Source organism: Xylocopa sonorina, unplaced genomic scaffold, assembly GCF_050948175.1.
Source record: "Xylocopa sonorina isolate GNS202 unplaced genomic scaffold, iyXylSono1_principal scaffold0326, whole genome shotgun sequence".
In the NCBI taxonomy this organism is placed as follows: Eukaryota; Metazoa; Arthropoda; class Insecta; order Hymenoptera; family Apidae; genus Xylocopa; species Xylocopa sonorina.
The window spans coordinates 367,828-384,220 of NW_027490397.1; the positions used below are offsets into that span (position 1 = coordinate 367,828).

Sequence of the window (16,393 nt, forward strand, 5' to 3'; positions counted from 1 at the left end):
AATTTTGTTAGTTTTATTGCCTTATCTTTTTGAAAAAAATTTACCCTGTTATGAATGTAGCGGCTAGAAGTAAGGTACAATGGAAGACCTTTCGCTACAAACGACTAGCACGGTTTATGGTATGCGCTGCAATCAAGTAATTTTTGAGGAACCGTTTTATGCTTTTCCGGATATGCGACAATTATCTTTTTCTAACGGCCTCGATGACACATGCGGAAGCCATAAACAGGGGATTTCCGAAAGGTCCACTGCCGTTGGCCAAGCTACCTTTGGTCACCCGGCGCAGGTATTAGGCCCAGCTAGCAACATGACCAAATATGGTAACAACAAAGTCACCCCCACCAGAAGCACCACAGTCCTTCTGTAAGAAGGTGGTGGCCTAAAGTAGGAAATATTCGGTGATTGGCAAAAGCAGCCAAAACTGAATATCTAATCAAAAGGCGCGAGAAATGTAACGCGCCTTCAAGGAAAATAGAAAAACAGAAAAACGACAGTCTCCGCTGAGAATTCCTCAGCAAAACACCTTGTTTAGAAAATCCTGAAGACGCATTATTAGACAATCCCTTCACGAACATGGATGACGCAGAGTTAGTCCAAATTATTGACGAGTGGGATACTGAAGAACAAAGTGACAGTGATGAGCAATTATTTGCGCCAAACTATCGGTGTGATCGTAGAATATATAGCGACAGTGAGTCTAGTAAAGAAGAATCGCAACATGACGGTAACGAGAGTGACAGTGAAGAATCTCTGACGAATTTCAGGGAAGTAAATGTGGAAAACGATAGCCAATATAGCCCGCGCCCACTATTTTTGGAAACGACTGGCCCTAGACTTATGCCGCCAAACATCACGAAACCAATAGAGTATTTCAATTTATTTTTTACACTGGAATTTCTAGACATGTTGAAAACTGAAACAAATAAGTACGCACAACAGTTTTTCGAGAATACTAGATCAGAAAATACACCCACAACACCGACCTGGAAGAAAACAACAATCAAAGAGTTGAGAACATTTATAGCCGTTTTACTTGAAATGGGAATAACACGTAGGCCAACATTTTTTAGTTACTGGTCACGAAATCATCGGTACATCCCATGGTTTGGCCAAATGTTTAGCCGGAATAAATTCCAATTAGTTTATAAATTTTTTCATACCGTGGACAATAGTACATTACCAGCACGCGATAACAATGAATACGACCCAACAGCAAAGTTCGAACCTGTCGTTGCTCATGCAAATCGAAAATTCAAATTTTATTATTCGCCACACCAGCACTTGAGCGTGGACGAATCATTAGTAGGGACAAAAAGCAGATCAGCACTCACTCAGTATTTACCAAATAAAAAGCACCACAAATGGGGCATAAAATTTTGGATGCTAGCCGATACGGTCTCTCATTATTGTTTGTCTTTCTTCTGTTATCGGGGAGCCAAGGACCAACGCGACAAGAGGGAAGTACAAGAAAAAGGCCTCGCTCAAGTAGTGATAGATAGATTACTCAGTATGAGTGACTACTTTATGAAAGGTTACCATATAACTGTTGACAATTTTTTTACCAGTATTCCGTTAGCAAGATATCTGTTTGAGAAGAATACATATTTATCCGGAACATTACGCAATAACAGGAAACATATTCCATCGCAGCTCAAAACAAAATTGAAAGTGGGCGAATATAAGTACCAAAGAAATGGGGAAATACTTTTATTAGCGTACAGAGAAAAGAAGTCACAGAGAAAAAATCTATTACTACTATCAACACATGGAACAGCCGCAAATAAAACGACTGTCATTCGAAGACGGAATCAGGAAAGGGAAATTCAAAAACCAGCACTCGTCCACGACTACAACAAATATATGGGAGGCATTGATATCTCAGATATGATGATCTACTCATATTTGGATGAGAGGAGAACAGTAAAATACTGGAAGAAAGTGGTGTTTTCCATTTTTGCTCGCATGGTTTTGAATGCATATATATTATACCAATGCAACACCGAAGGAAAGGCTATGACTCGACTTGAATTTATAACAAGTATCATTCAGTCGATAACAACAGAATGGATGGCGGAAAAAAATATGACTCCAGAAACTTCATTGGGTCACACATCGAGGGATTCTACTGCACCAGGTATCCGAAAACCTCCTGGAAGGAGGGAAAAGGTTCGCGTAGTTTGCAGTAGGGTGGATGGTGGGCCTGTGCGAAGATCGCGCACTATTTGTAATAAGTGCAATAAAGGGTTGCATGGTGTATGCATTAGTCAGCATCAATGCTTATAAATTGCTTGTGTAAGTCAAAATAAGGAAATATTACATATTTTAAGTGATTACAAAACTAACTATAAATATTTATAATAACACTTTTTTTTTAGTGACGTATTACCAGCAGCACGATCCATTTGTGTAGAAGACCCGTCTGCCGCTTGCCGTGCATCATAGCGCTATCCTTCCGTTTTATTATCCGACTTCGGCTTTTTTTTGCAAGTTATTGCAAAATGCAGTGTCTATACACCATACTATCTGATATATATAAAGCGATGACCAAACGATGATTTTTTATATGTGCAATCATGTTTTGAAAACGTGAAATAACTTTGTACGATTTTTATAATGTTTTATATTTATGTTACTGTTATGATTTTCAACAAATATCGAAACACAATTGGTATCAGTTTATTCTCCATTCATTTCGCAGTAAGCAGATTTTTGAATTTTGTAAATATCACGCCTACTTTGGTTTTTACGAGCATTTTCGCAAACCTCTACAAATTCGTCGATTTGGCCCGGTATTCTTCGCCTAGGCACGCTCCAGGCGCTCGGTGCTAAAACGGTTAAGTAGCGATATCGCAACCCATTTCTATGTTTCGTGATAAGATGTAATCTTCATAGCGAAGTGTCATGTACACCTCGTATTCACTTCAAAAGATTGTAAGTGCGACATTTCCATGCTAGGAAATAGCGTCTGCAGACGTCTACACATCGAGGCAATAGAGTTCTAATGCTTCTTAAAACGCGATGTCGCATCCTATTTCTATGTTTCGTGATAAGATATAATGTTCATTGCGAAGTGTCATGTATACCTCGTATTCACTTCAAAAGAATGTAAACGCGACTATTCCTTGCTAGGAAATAGCGTTTGCAGATACCTACGTATCGTAGCAATAGAGATCTAATGCTACTTAAGTCGCGATATCGCATTCCATTTCTATGTTTCGTGATAAGATGTAATATTCATAGCGAAGTGTCATGTACACCTCGTATTCACTTCAAAAGAATGTAAGTGCGACATTTCCATGCTAGGAAATAGCGTCTGCAGATGTCCACTTATCGTAGCAAAAAGATCCAAATGCTTCTTAAAACGAGATGTCGCATTTCATTTCTATGTTTCGTGATAAGATATAATGTTCATTGCGAAGTGTCATGTATACCTCGTATTCACTTCTAAAGAATGTAAATGCGACTATTCCTTGCTAGGAAATAGCGTTTGCAGACACCTACGTATCGTAGCAATAGAGTTCTAATGCTTCTTAGATCGCGATATCGCATCTCATTTCTATGTTTCGTGATAAGTTATAATATTCATTCCGAAGTGTCAAGTATACCTCGAATTCACTTCAAAAGAATGTAAATGCGACACTTCCAGGCTAGGAAATAGCGTTTGCAGATATGTCCGCATCGAGGCAATAGGGTTCTAATGCTACTAAAAACGCGATATCGCATCTCACTTCTATGTTACATGATGAGTTATAATATTCATCCCGAAGTGTCATGTAAACCTCGAATTCACTTCAAAAGAATGTAAATGCGACTATTGCTTCCTAGGTAATAGCGTTTGCAGATGTCTACGCATCGTAGCAATAGAGCTCTAGTGGTTTTTAAATCGCGATATCACATCTCACTTCTATGCTTCGAGATAAGATATAATATTCATTGCGAAGTGTCATGTATACCTCGTATTAACTTCAAAAGAATGTAAATGCGGCATTTCCATGCTAGGAAATAGCGTTTGCAGATGTCTAAGTATCGTAGCAATAGAGTTCTAATGCTCCTTAGATCGCGATATCGCATCCCATTTCTATGATTCGTGATAAGTTAGAATATTCATTCCGAAGTGTCATGTATACCACGAATTCACATCAAAAGAATGTAAATGCGACACTTCCACGCTAGGGAATAGCGTTTGCAGATGTCTACGCGTCGAGGCAATAGAGTTCTAATGCTTCTTAAAACGCGATATCGCATCTCACTTCTATGTTACATGATAAGATATAATGTTCAATGCGAAGTGTCATGTATACCTCGAATTCACTTCAAAAGAATGTAAATGCGACACTTCCACGCTAGGAAATAGCGTTTGCAGATATCTCCGCATCGAGGCAATAGGGTTCTAATGCTTCTAAAAACGCGATATCGCATCTCACTTCTATGTTACATGACAAGATATAATGTTCATTGCGAAGTGTCACCTCGTATTCACTTCAAAAGAATGTAAATGCGAATCTTCCTTGCTAGGAAATAGCGTTCGCAGATGTCTACGTATGGTAGCAATAGGGTTCTAATGCTTCTCAAAACGCGATATCGCATCTCATTTCTATGCTTCATGATAAGATATAATATTCATCGCGAAGTGTCATGTATACCTCGTATTCACTTCAGATGAATGTAAATGCGACAATTGCTTGCTAGGAAATAGCGTTTGCAAATGTCTACCTATCGTAGCAATAGAGTTCTAATGCTACTTAAATCGCGATATCGCATCTCATTTATATGTTTCGTGATAAGATATAATATTCATTCCGAAGTGTCAAGTATACCTCGAATTCACTTCAAAAGAATGTAAATGCGACACTTCCAGGCTAGGAAATAGCGTTTGCAGATATGTCCGCATCGAGGCAATAGGGTTCTAATGCTACTAAAAACGCGATATCGCATCTCACTTCTATGTTACATGATGAGTTATAATATTCATCCCGAAGTGTCATGTAAACCTCGAATTCACTTCAAAAGAATGTAAATGCGACTATTGCTTCCTAGGTAATAGCGTTTGCAGATGTCTACGCATCGTAGCAATAGAGCTCTAGTGGTTTTTAAATCGCGATATCACATCTCACTTCTATGCTTCGAGATAAGATATAATATTCATTGCGAAGTGTCATGTATACCTCGTATTAACTTCAAAAGAATGTAAATGCGGCATTTCCATGCTAGGAAATAGCGTTTGCAGATGTCTAAGTATCGTAGCAATAGAGTTCTAATGCTCCTTAGATCGCGATATCGCATCCCATTTCTATGATTCGTGATAAGTTAGAATATTCATTCCGAAGTGTCATGTATACCACGAATTCACATCAAAAGAATGTAAATGCGACACTTCCACGCTAGGGAATAGCGTTTGCAGATGTCTACGCGTCGAGGCAATAGAGTTCTAATGCTTCTTAAAACGCGATATCGCATCTCACTTCTATGTTACATGATAAGATATAATGTTCAATGCGAAGTGTCATGTATACCTCGAATTCACTTCAAAAGAATGTAAATGCGACACTTCCACGCTAGGAAATAGCGTTTGCAGATATCTCCGCATCGAGGCAATAGGGTTCTAATGCTTCTAAAAACGCGATATCGCATCTCACTTCTATGTTACATGACAAGATATAATGTTCATTGCGAAGTGTCACCTCGTATTCACTTCAAAAGAATGTAAATGCGAATCTTCCTTGCTAGGAAATAGCGTTCGCAGATGTCTACGTATGGTAGCAATAGGGTTCTAATGCTTCTCAAAACGCGATATCGCATCTCATTTCTATGCTTCATGATAAGATATAATATTCATCGCGAAGTGTCATGTATACCTCGTATTCACTTCAGATGAATGTAAATGCGACAATTGCTTGCTAGGAAATAGCGTTTGCAAATGTCTACCTATCGTAGCAATAGAGTTCTAATGCTACTTAAATCGCGATATCGCATCTCATTTATATGTTTCGTGATAAGATATAATATTCATTGCCAAGTGTCATGTATACCTCGTATTCACATCAAAAGAATGTAAGTGCGACACCTCCATGCTAGGAAATAGCGTTTGCAGATGTCTCCGCATCGAGGCCATAGAGTTCTAATGCTTCTTAAAACGCGATATCGCATCTCTCTTCTATGTTTCATGATAAGATATAATATTCATGACGAAGTGTCATGTACACCTCGTATTCACTTCAAAAGAATGTAAATGCGACTATTGCTTGCTAGGAAATAGCGTTTGCAGATGTCTACGAATCGTAGCAATAGAGTTCTAATGCTACTTAAATCGCGATATCGCTTCTCATTTATATGTTTCGTGATAAGATATAATATTCATTGCGAAGTGTCATGTATACCTCGTATTCACTTCAAAAGAATGTAAATGCGACGTTTCCATCCTTGGGAATATCGTTTGCAGATGTCTACTTATCCTAGCAAAAGAGTCCTAATGCTTCTTAAAACGAGATGTCGCATTTCATTTCTATGTTTCGTGATAAGATATAATATTCATTGCGAAATGTCATGTATACCTCGTATTCACCACAAACGAATGTAAATGCGACACTTCCTTGCTAGTAAATAGCGTACTCAGATGTCTACGTATCGTAGCAATAGATTTCTAATGCTACTTAAATCGCGATATCGCATCTCATTTCTATGATTCGTGATCAGATGTAATATTCATTGCGAAGTGTCATATACACCTCGTATTCATTTCAAAAGAATGTAAGTGCGACACCTCCATGCTAGGAAATAGCGTTTCCAGATGTCTACGTATCGTAGCAATAGAGTTCTAATGCTTCTTAATAAGCGATATCGCATCTCACTTCTATGTTTCATGATAAGATATAATACTCATTGCGAAGTGTCATGTATACCTCGTATTCACTTCAATGGAATGTAAATGCGACATTTCCTTGCTAGGAAATAGAGTTTGCAGATGTCTACGTATATTAGCAGTAGAGTTCTAATGCTTCTCAAAACGCGATACAGCACCTCATTCCTATGTTTCATGATAAAATATAATATTCATTGCGAAGTGTCATGTATACCTCGTATTGACTTCAAAAGAATGTAAATGCGGCATTTCCATGCTAGGAAATAGCGTTTGCAGATGTCTACGCATCGTAGCAATAGAGCTCTAGTGGTTTTTAAATCGCGATATCACATCTCACTTCTATGCTTCGAGATAAGATATAATATTCATTGCGAAGTGTCATGTATACCTCGTATTAACTTCAAAAGAATGTAAATGCGGCATTTCCATGCTAGGAAATAGCGTTTGCAGATGTCTAAGTATCGTAGCTATAGAGTTCTAATGCTACTTAAAACGCGATATCGCATCTCACTTCTATATTTCATGATAAGATATAATATCCATTGCGAAGTGTCATGCATACCTCGTATTCACTTCAATGGAATGTAAATGCGACACTTCCATGCTAGGAAATAGCGTTCGCAGATGTCTACGTATCGTAGCAATACAGTTCTAATGCTTCTTAGAACGCGATTTCGCATCTCACTTCTATGTTTCATGATAAGATATAATATTCATTGCGAAGTGTCATGTGTACCTCGTATTAACTTCAAAAGAATGTAAATGCGGCATTTCCATGCTAGGAAATAGCGTTTGCAGATGTCTAAGTATCGTAGCATTAGAGTTCTAATGCTTCTTAAAACGCGATATCGCATCTCACTGCTATGTTTCTTGATAAGATATAATATTCATTATGGAGTGTCATGTATACCTCGTATTCACTTCAAAAGAATGTAAATACGACACTTCTATGCTTGGAAATAGCCTTTGCAGATGTCTACGTATCGTAGCAATAGAGTTCTAATGCTTCTTAGAACGCGATATCGCATCTCACTTCTATGTTTCATGATAAGATATAATATTCATTGCGAAGTGTCATGTATACCTCGTATTCACTTCAACAGAATGTAAATGCGACACTTCCTTGCTAGGAAATAGCGCTTCCAGATGACCACGTATCGAATGAATAGAGTTCTAATACTTCTTAAAACGAGATGTCGCATCTCATTTCTATGTTTCATGATAAGATATAATATCCATTGCGAAGTGTCATGTATACCTCGTATTCACTTCAATGGAATGTAAATGCGACATTTCCTTGCTAGGAAATAGAGTTTGCAGATGTCTGCGTACATTAGCAAGAGTGTTCTAATGCTTCTTAAAAAGCGATATCGCATCTCACTCCTATATTTCATGATAAGATATAATATTCATTGCGAAGTGTCATGTATACCTCGCGTTCACTTCAAAAGAATGTAAATGCGACACTTCCATGCTAGGAAATAGCGTTTCCAGATGTCTACGTATCGTAGCAATAGAGTTCTAATTCTTCTTAAAACGCGATATCGCATCTCACTTCTATGTTTCATGATAAGATATAATATTCATTGCGAAGTGTCATGTATACCTCGTGTTCACTTCAAAAGAATGTAAATGCGACACTTCCATGCTAGGAAATAGCGTTTCCAGATGTCTACGTATCGTAGCAATAGAGTTCTAATTCTTCTTAAAACGCGATATCGCATCTCACTTCTATGTTTCATGATAAGATATAATTTTCATTGCGAAGTGTCATGTATACCTCGTGTACACTTCAAAAGAATGTATATGCGACACTTCCATGCTAGGAAATAGCGTTTCCAGATGTCTACGTATCGTAGCAATAGAGTTCTAATTCTTCTTAAAACGCGATATCGCATCTCACTTCTATGTTTCATGATAAGATATAATATTCATTGCGAAGTGTCATGTATACCTCGTGTTCACTTCAAAAGAATGTAAATGCGACATTTCCTTACTAGGAAATAGAGTTTGCAGATGTCTACGTACATTAGCAGGAGTGTTCTAATGCTTCTTGAAACGCGATATCGCATCTCACTTCTATGTTTCATGATAAGATATAATATTCATTGCGAAGTGTCATGTATACCTCGTGTTCACTTCAAAAGAATGTAAATGAGACACTTCCATGCTAGGAAATAGCGTTTCCAGATGTCTACGTATCGTAGCAATAGAGTTCTAATGCTTCTTAAAACGCGATATCGCATCTCACTTCTATGTTTCACGATAAGATATAATATTCATTATGGAGTGTTATGTATACCTCGTATTCACTTCAAAAGAATGTAAATGCGACACTTGCATCCTAGGAAATAGCGTTTGCAGATGTCTACGTATCGTAGCAATAGAGATCTAATGCTTCTTAGAACGCGATATCGCATCTCACTTCTGTGTTTCATGATAAGATATAATATTCATTGCGAAGTGTCATGTATACCTCGTATTCACTTCAAAAGAATGTAAATGCGACACTTCCTTCCTAGGAAATAGCGTTTCCAGATGACCACGTATCGTAAGAATAGAGTTCTAATACTTCTTAAAACGAGATGTCGCATCTCATTTCTACGTTTCATGATAAGATATAATATCCATTGCGAAGTGTCATGCATACCTCGTATTCACTTCAATGGAATGTAAATGCGACACTTCCATGCTAGGAAATAGCGTTCGCAGATGTCTACGTATCGTAGCAATAGGGTTCTAATGCTTCTCAAAACGCGATATCGCATCTCATTTCTATGCTTCATGATAAGATATAATATTCATCGCGAAGTGTCATGTATACCTCGTATTCACTTCAGATGAATGTAAATGCGACAATTGCTTGCTAGGAAATAGCGTTTGCAAATGTCTACCTATCGTAGCAATAGAGTTCTAATGCTACTTAAATCGCGATATCGCATCTCATTTATATGTTTCGTGATAAGATATAATATTCATTGCCAAGTGTCATGTATACCTCGTATTCACATCAAAAGAATGTAAGTGCGACACCTCCATGCTAGGAAATAGCGTTTGCAGATGTCTCCGCATCGAGGCCATAGAGTTCTAATGCTTCTTAAAACGCGATATCGCATCTCTCTTCTATGTTTCATGATAAGATATAATATTCATGACGATGTGTCATGTACACCTCGTATTCACTTCAAAAGAATGTAAATGCGACTATTGCTTGCTAGGAAATAGCGTTTGCAGATGTCTACGTATCGTAGCAATAGAGTTCTAATGCTACTTAAATCGCGATATCGCTTCTCATTTATATGTTTCGTGATAAGATATAATATTCATTGCGAAGTGTCATGTATACCTCGTATTCACTTCAAAAGAATGTAAATGCGACGTTTCCATCCTTGGGAATATCGTTTGCAGATGTCTACTTATCCTAGCAAAAGAGTCCTAATGCTTCTTAAAACGAGATGTCGCATTTCATTTCTATGTTTCGTGATAAGATATAATATTCATTGCGAAATGTCATGTGTACCTCGTATTCACCACAAACGAATGTAAATGCGACACTTCCTTGCTAGTAAATAGCGTACTCAGATGTCTACATATCGTAGCAATAGATGTAAATGCGACTATTGCTTGCTAGGAAATAGCGTTTGCAGATAACTACGTATCGTAGCAATAGAGTTCTAATGCTACTTAAATCGCGATATCGCTTCTCACTTCTATGTTTCATGATAAGATATAATATTCATTGCGAAGTGTCATGTATACCTCGTGTTCACTTCAAAAGAATGTAAATGCGACACTTCCATGCTAGGAAATAGCGTTTCCAGATGTCTACGTATCGTAGCAATAGAGTTCTAGTGCTTCTTAAAACGCGATATCGCATCTCATTTCTATGCTTCATGATAAGATATAATATTCATCGCGAAGTGTCATGTATACCTCGTATTCACTTCAGATGAATGTAAATGCGACAATTGCTTGCTAGGAAATAGCGTTTGCAAATGTCTACCTATCGTAGCAATAGAGTTCTAATGCTACTTGAATCGCGATATCGCATCTCAATTATATGTTTCGTGATAAGATATAATATTCATTGCCAAGTGTCATGTATACCTCGTATTCACATCAAAAGAATGTAAGTGCGACACCTCCATGCTAGGAAATAGCGTTTGCAGATGTCTCCGCATCGAGGCCATAGAGTTCTAATGCTTCTTAAAACGCGATATCGCATCTCTCTTCTATGTTTCATGATAAGATATAATATTCATGACGATGTGTCATGTACACCTCGTATTCACTTCAAAAGAATGTAAATGCGACTATTGCTTGCTAGGAAATAGCGTTTGCAGATGTCTACGTATCGTAGCAATAGAGTTCTAATGCTACTTAAATCGCGATATCGCTTCTCATTTATATGTTTCGTGATAAGATATAATATTCATTGCGAAGTGTCATGTATACCTCGTATTCACTTCAAAAGAATGTAAATGCGACGTTTCCATCCTTGGGAATATCGTTTGCAGATGTCTACTTATCCTAGCAAAAGAGTCCTAATGCTTCTTAAAACGAGATGTCGCATTTCATTTCTATGTTTCGTGATAAGATATAATATTCATTGCGAAATGTCATGTGTACCTCGTATTCACCACAAACGAATGTAAATGCGACACTTCCTTGCTAGTAAATAGCGTACTCAGATGTCTACGTATCGTAGCAATAGATGTAAATGCGACTATTGCTTGCTAGGAAATAGCGTTTGCAGATAACTACGTATCGTAGCAATAGAGTTCTAATGCTACTTAAATCGCGATATCGCTTCTCACTTCTATGTTTCATGATAAGATATAATATTCATTGCGAAGTGTCATGTATACCTCGTGTTCACTTCAAAAGAATGTAAATGCGACACTTCCATGCTAGGAAATAGCGTTTCCAGATGTCTACGTATCGTAGCAATAGAGTTCTAGTGCTTCTTAAAACGCGATATCGCATCTCATTTCTATGCTTCATGATAAGATATAATATTCATCGCGAAGTGTCATGTATACCTCGTATTCACTTCAGATGAATGTAAATGCGACAATTGCTTGCTAGGAAATAGCGTTTGCAAATGTCTACCTATCGTAGCAATAGAGTTCTAATGCTACTTGAATCGCGATATCGCATCTCATTTATATGTTTCGTGATAAGATATAATATTCATTGCCAAGTGTCATGTATACCTCGTATTCACATCAAAAGAATGTAAGTGCGACACCTCCATGCTAGGAAATAGCGTTTGCAGATGTCTCCGCATCGAGGCCATAGAGTTCTAATGCTTCTTAAAACGCGATATCGCATCTCTCTTCTATGTTTCATGATAAGATATAATATTCATGACGATGTGTCATGTACACCTCGTATTCACTTCAAAAGAATGTAAATGCGACTATTGCTTGCTAGGAAATAGCGTTTGCAGATGTCTACGTATCGTAGCAATAGAGTTCTAATGCTACTTAAATCGCGATATCGCTTCTCATTTATATGTTTCGTGATAAGATATAATATTCATTGCGAAGTGTCATGTATACCTCGTATTCACTTCAAAAGAATGTAAATGCGACGTTTCCATCCTTGGGAATATCGTTTGCAGATGTCTACTTATCCTAGCAAAAGAGTCCTAATGCTTCTTAAAACGAGATGTCGCATTTCATTTCTATGTTTCGTGATAAGATATAATATTCATTGCGAAATGTCATGTGTACCTCGTATTCACCACAAACGAATGTAAATGCGACACTTCCTTGCTAGTAAATAGCGTACTCAGATGTCTACGTATCGTAGCAATAGATGTAAATGCGACTATTGCTTGCTAGGAAATAGCGTTTGCAGATAACTACGTATCGTAGCAATAGAGTTCTAATGCTACTTAAATCGCGATATCGCTTCTCACTTCTATGTTTCATGATAAGATATAATATTCATTGCGAAGTGTCATGTATACCTCGTGTTCACTTCAAAAGAATGTAAATGCGACACTTCCATGCTAGGAAACAGCGTTTCCAGATGTCTACGTATCGTAGCAATAGAGTTCTAGTGCTTCTTAAAACGCGATATCGCATCTCATTTCTATGCTTCATGATAAGATATAATATTCATCGCGAAGTGTCATGTATACCTCGTATTCACTTCAGATGAATGTAAATGCGACAATTGCTTGCTAGGAAATAGCGTTTGCAAATGTCTACCTATCGTAGCAATAGAGTTCTAATGCTACTTGAATCGCGATATCGCATCTCATTTATATGTTTCGTGATAAGATATAATATTCATTGCCAAGTGTCATGTATACCTCGAATTCACATCAAAAGAATGTAAGTGCGACACCTCCATGCTAGGAAATAGCGTTTGCAGATGTCTCCGCATCGAGGCCATAGAGTTCTAATGCTTCTTAAAACGCGATATCGCATCTCTCTTCTATGTTTCATGATAAGATATAATATTCATGACGAAGTGTCATGTACACCTCGTATTCACTTCAAAAGAATGTAAATGCGACTATTGCTTGCTAGGAAATAGCGTTTGCAGATGTCTACGTATAGTAGCAATAGAGTTCTAATGCTACTTAAATCGCGATATCGCTTCTCATTTATATGTTTCGTGATAAGATATAATATTCATTGCGAAATGTCATGTATACCTCGTATTCACCACAAACGAATGTAAATGCGACACTTCCTTGCTAGTAAATAGCGTATTCAGATGTCTACGTATCGTAGCAATAGATTTCTAATGCTACTTAAATCGCGATATCGCATCTCATTTCTATGATTCGTGATCAGATGTAATATTCATTGCGAAGTGTCATATACACCTCGTATTCATTTCAAAAGAATGTAAGTGCGACACCTCCATGCTAGGAAATAGCGTTTCCAGATGTCTACGTATCGTAGCAATAGAGTTCTAATGCTTCTTAATAAGCGATATCGCATCTCACTTCTATGTTTCATGATAAGATATAATATCCATTGCGAAGTGTCATGTATACCTCGTATTCACTTCAATGGAATGTAAATGCGACATTTCCTTGCTAGGAAATAGAGTTTGCAGATGTCTGCGTACATTAGCAAGAGTGTTCTAATGCTTCTTAAAAAGCGATATCGCATCTCACTCCTATGTTTCATGATAAGATATAATATTCATTGCGAAGTGTCATGTATACCTCGTGTTCACTTCAAAAGAATGTAAATGCGACACTTCCATGCTAGGAAATAGCGTTTCCAGATGTCTACGTATCGTAGCAATAGAGTTCTAATGCTTCTTAAAACGCGATATCGCATCTCTCTTCTATGTTTCATGATAAGATATAATATTCATGACGAAGTGTCATGTACACCTCGTATTCACTTCAAAAGAATGTAAATGCGACACTTCCATGCTAGGAAACAGCGTTTCCAGATGTCTACGTATCGTAGCAATAGAGTTCTAGTGCTTCTTAAAACGCGATATCGCATCTCATTTCTATGCTTCATGATAAGATATAATATTCATCGCGAAGTGTCATGTATACCTCGTATTCACTTCAGATGAATGTAAATGCGACAATTGCTTGCTAGGAAATAGCGTTTGCAAATGTCTACCTATCGTAGCAATAGAGTTCTAATGCTACTTGAATCGCGATATCGCATCTCATTTATATGTTTCGTGATAAGATATAATATTCATTGCCAAGTGTCATGTATACCTCGAATTCACATCAAAAGAATGTAAGTGCGACACCTCCATGCTAGGAAATAGCGTTTGCAGATGTCTCCGCATCGAGGCCATAGAGTTCTAATGCTTCTTAAAACGCGATATCGCATCTCTCTTCTATGTTTCATGATAAGATATAATATTCATGACGAAGTGTCATGTACACCTCGTATTCACTTCAAAAGAATGTAAATGCGACTATTGCTTGCTAGGAAATAGCGTTTGCAGATGTCTACGTATAGTAGCAATAGAGTTCTAATGCTACTTAAATCGCGATATCGCTTCTCATTTATATGTTTCGTGATAAGATATAATATTCATTGCGAAATGTCATGTATACCTCGTATTCACCACAAACGAATGTAAATGCGACACTTCCTTGCTAGTAAATAGCGTATTCAGATGTCTACGTATCGTAGCAATAGATTTCTAATGCTACTTAAATCGCGATATCGCATCTCATTTCTATGATTCGTGATCAGATGTAATATTCATTGCGAAGTGTCATATACACCTCGTATTCATTTCAAAAGAATGTAAGTGCGACACCTCCATGCTAGGAAATAGCGTTTCCAGATGTCTACGTATCGTAGCAATAGAGTTCTAATGCTTCTTAATAAGCGATATCGCATCTCACTTCTATGTTTCATGATAAGATATAATATCCATTGCGAAGTGTCATGTATACCTCGTATTCACTTCAATGGAATGTAAATGCGACATTTCCTTGCTAGGAAATAGAGTTTGCAGATGTCTGCGTACATTAGCAAGAGTGTTCTAATGCTTCTTAAAAAGCGATATCGCATCTCACTCCTATATTTCATGATAAGATATAATATTCATTGCGAAGTGTCATGTATACCTCGTGTTCACTTCAAAAGAATGTAAATGCGACACTTCCATGCTAGGAAATAGCGTTTCCAGATGTCTACGTATCGTAGCAATAGAGTTCTAATTCTTCTTAAAACGCGATATCGCATCTCACTTCTATGTTTCATGATAAGATATAATATTCATTGCGAAGTGTCATGTATACCTCGTGTTCACTTCAAAAGAATGTAAATGCGACACTTCCATGCTAGGAAATAGCGTTTCCAGATGTCTACGTATCGTAGCAATAGAGTTCTAATTCTTCTTAAAACGCGATATCGCATCTCACTTCTATGTTTCATGATAAGATATAATTTTCATTGCGAAGTGTCATGTATACCTCGTGTACACTTCAAAAGAATGTATATGCGACACTTCCATGCTAGGAAATAGCGTTTCCAGATGTCTACGTATCGTAGCAATAGAGTTCTAATTCTTCTTAAAACGCGATATCGCATCTCACTTCTATGTTTCATGATAAGATATAATATTCATTGCGAAGTGTCATGTATACCTCGTGTTCACTTCAAAAGAATGTAAATGCGACATTTCCTTACTAGGAAATAGAGTTTGCAGATGTCTACGTACATTAGCAGGAGTGTTCTAATGCTTCTTGAAACGCGATATCGCATCTCACTTCTATGTTTCATGATAAGATATAATATTCATTGCGAAGTGTCATGTATACCTCGTGTTCACTTCAAAAGAATGTAAATGAGACACTTCCATGCTAGGAAATAGCGTTTCCAGATGTCTACGTATCGTAGCAATAGAGTTCTAATGCTTCTTAAAACGCGATATCGCATCTCACTTCTATGTTTCACGATAAGATATAATATTCATTATGGAGTGTTATGTACACCTCGTATTCACTTCAAAAGAATGTAAATGCGACACTTGCATCCTAGGAAATAGCGTTTGCAGATGTCTACGTATCGT

At 37.4% G+C, this 16,393-nt stretch overlaps 1 long non-coding RNA gene across 1 annotated transcript; it reads left to right on the top strand.

Moving 5' to 3' along the window:
• Positions 1 to 2,177: 2,177 nt before the first annotated feature.
• LOC143432469 (uncharacterized) lies at positions 2,178 to 2,469 on the top strand. Its single transcript, XR_013103037.1, has 2 exons — positions 2,178 to 2,292; positions 2,376 to 2,469. It is a non-coding gene; the product is annotated as an uncharacterized LOC143432469 (long non-coding RNA).
• The last annotated feature ends 13,924 nt before the right edge of the window (positions 2,470 to 16,393 follow it).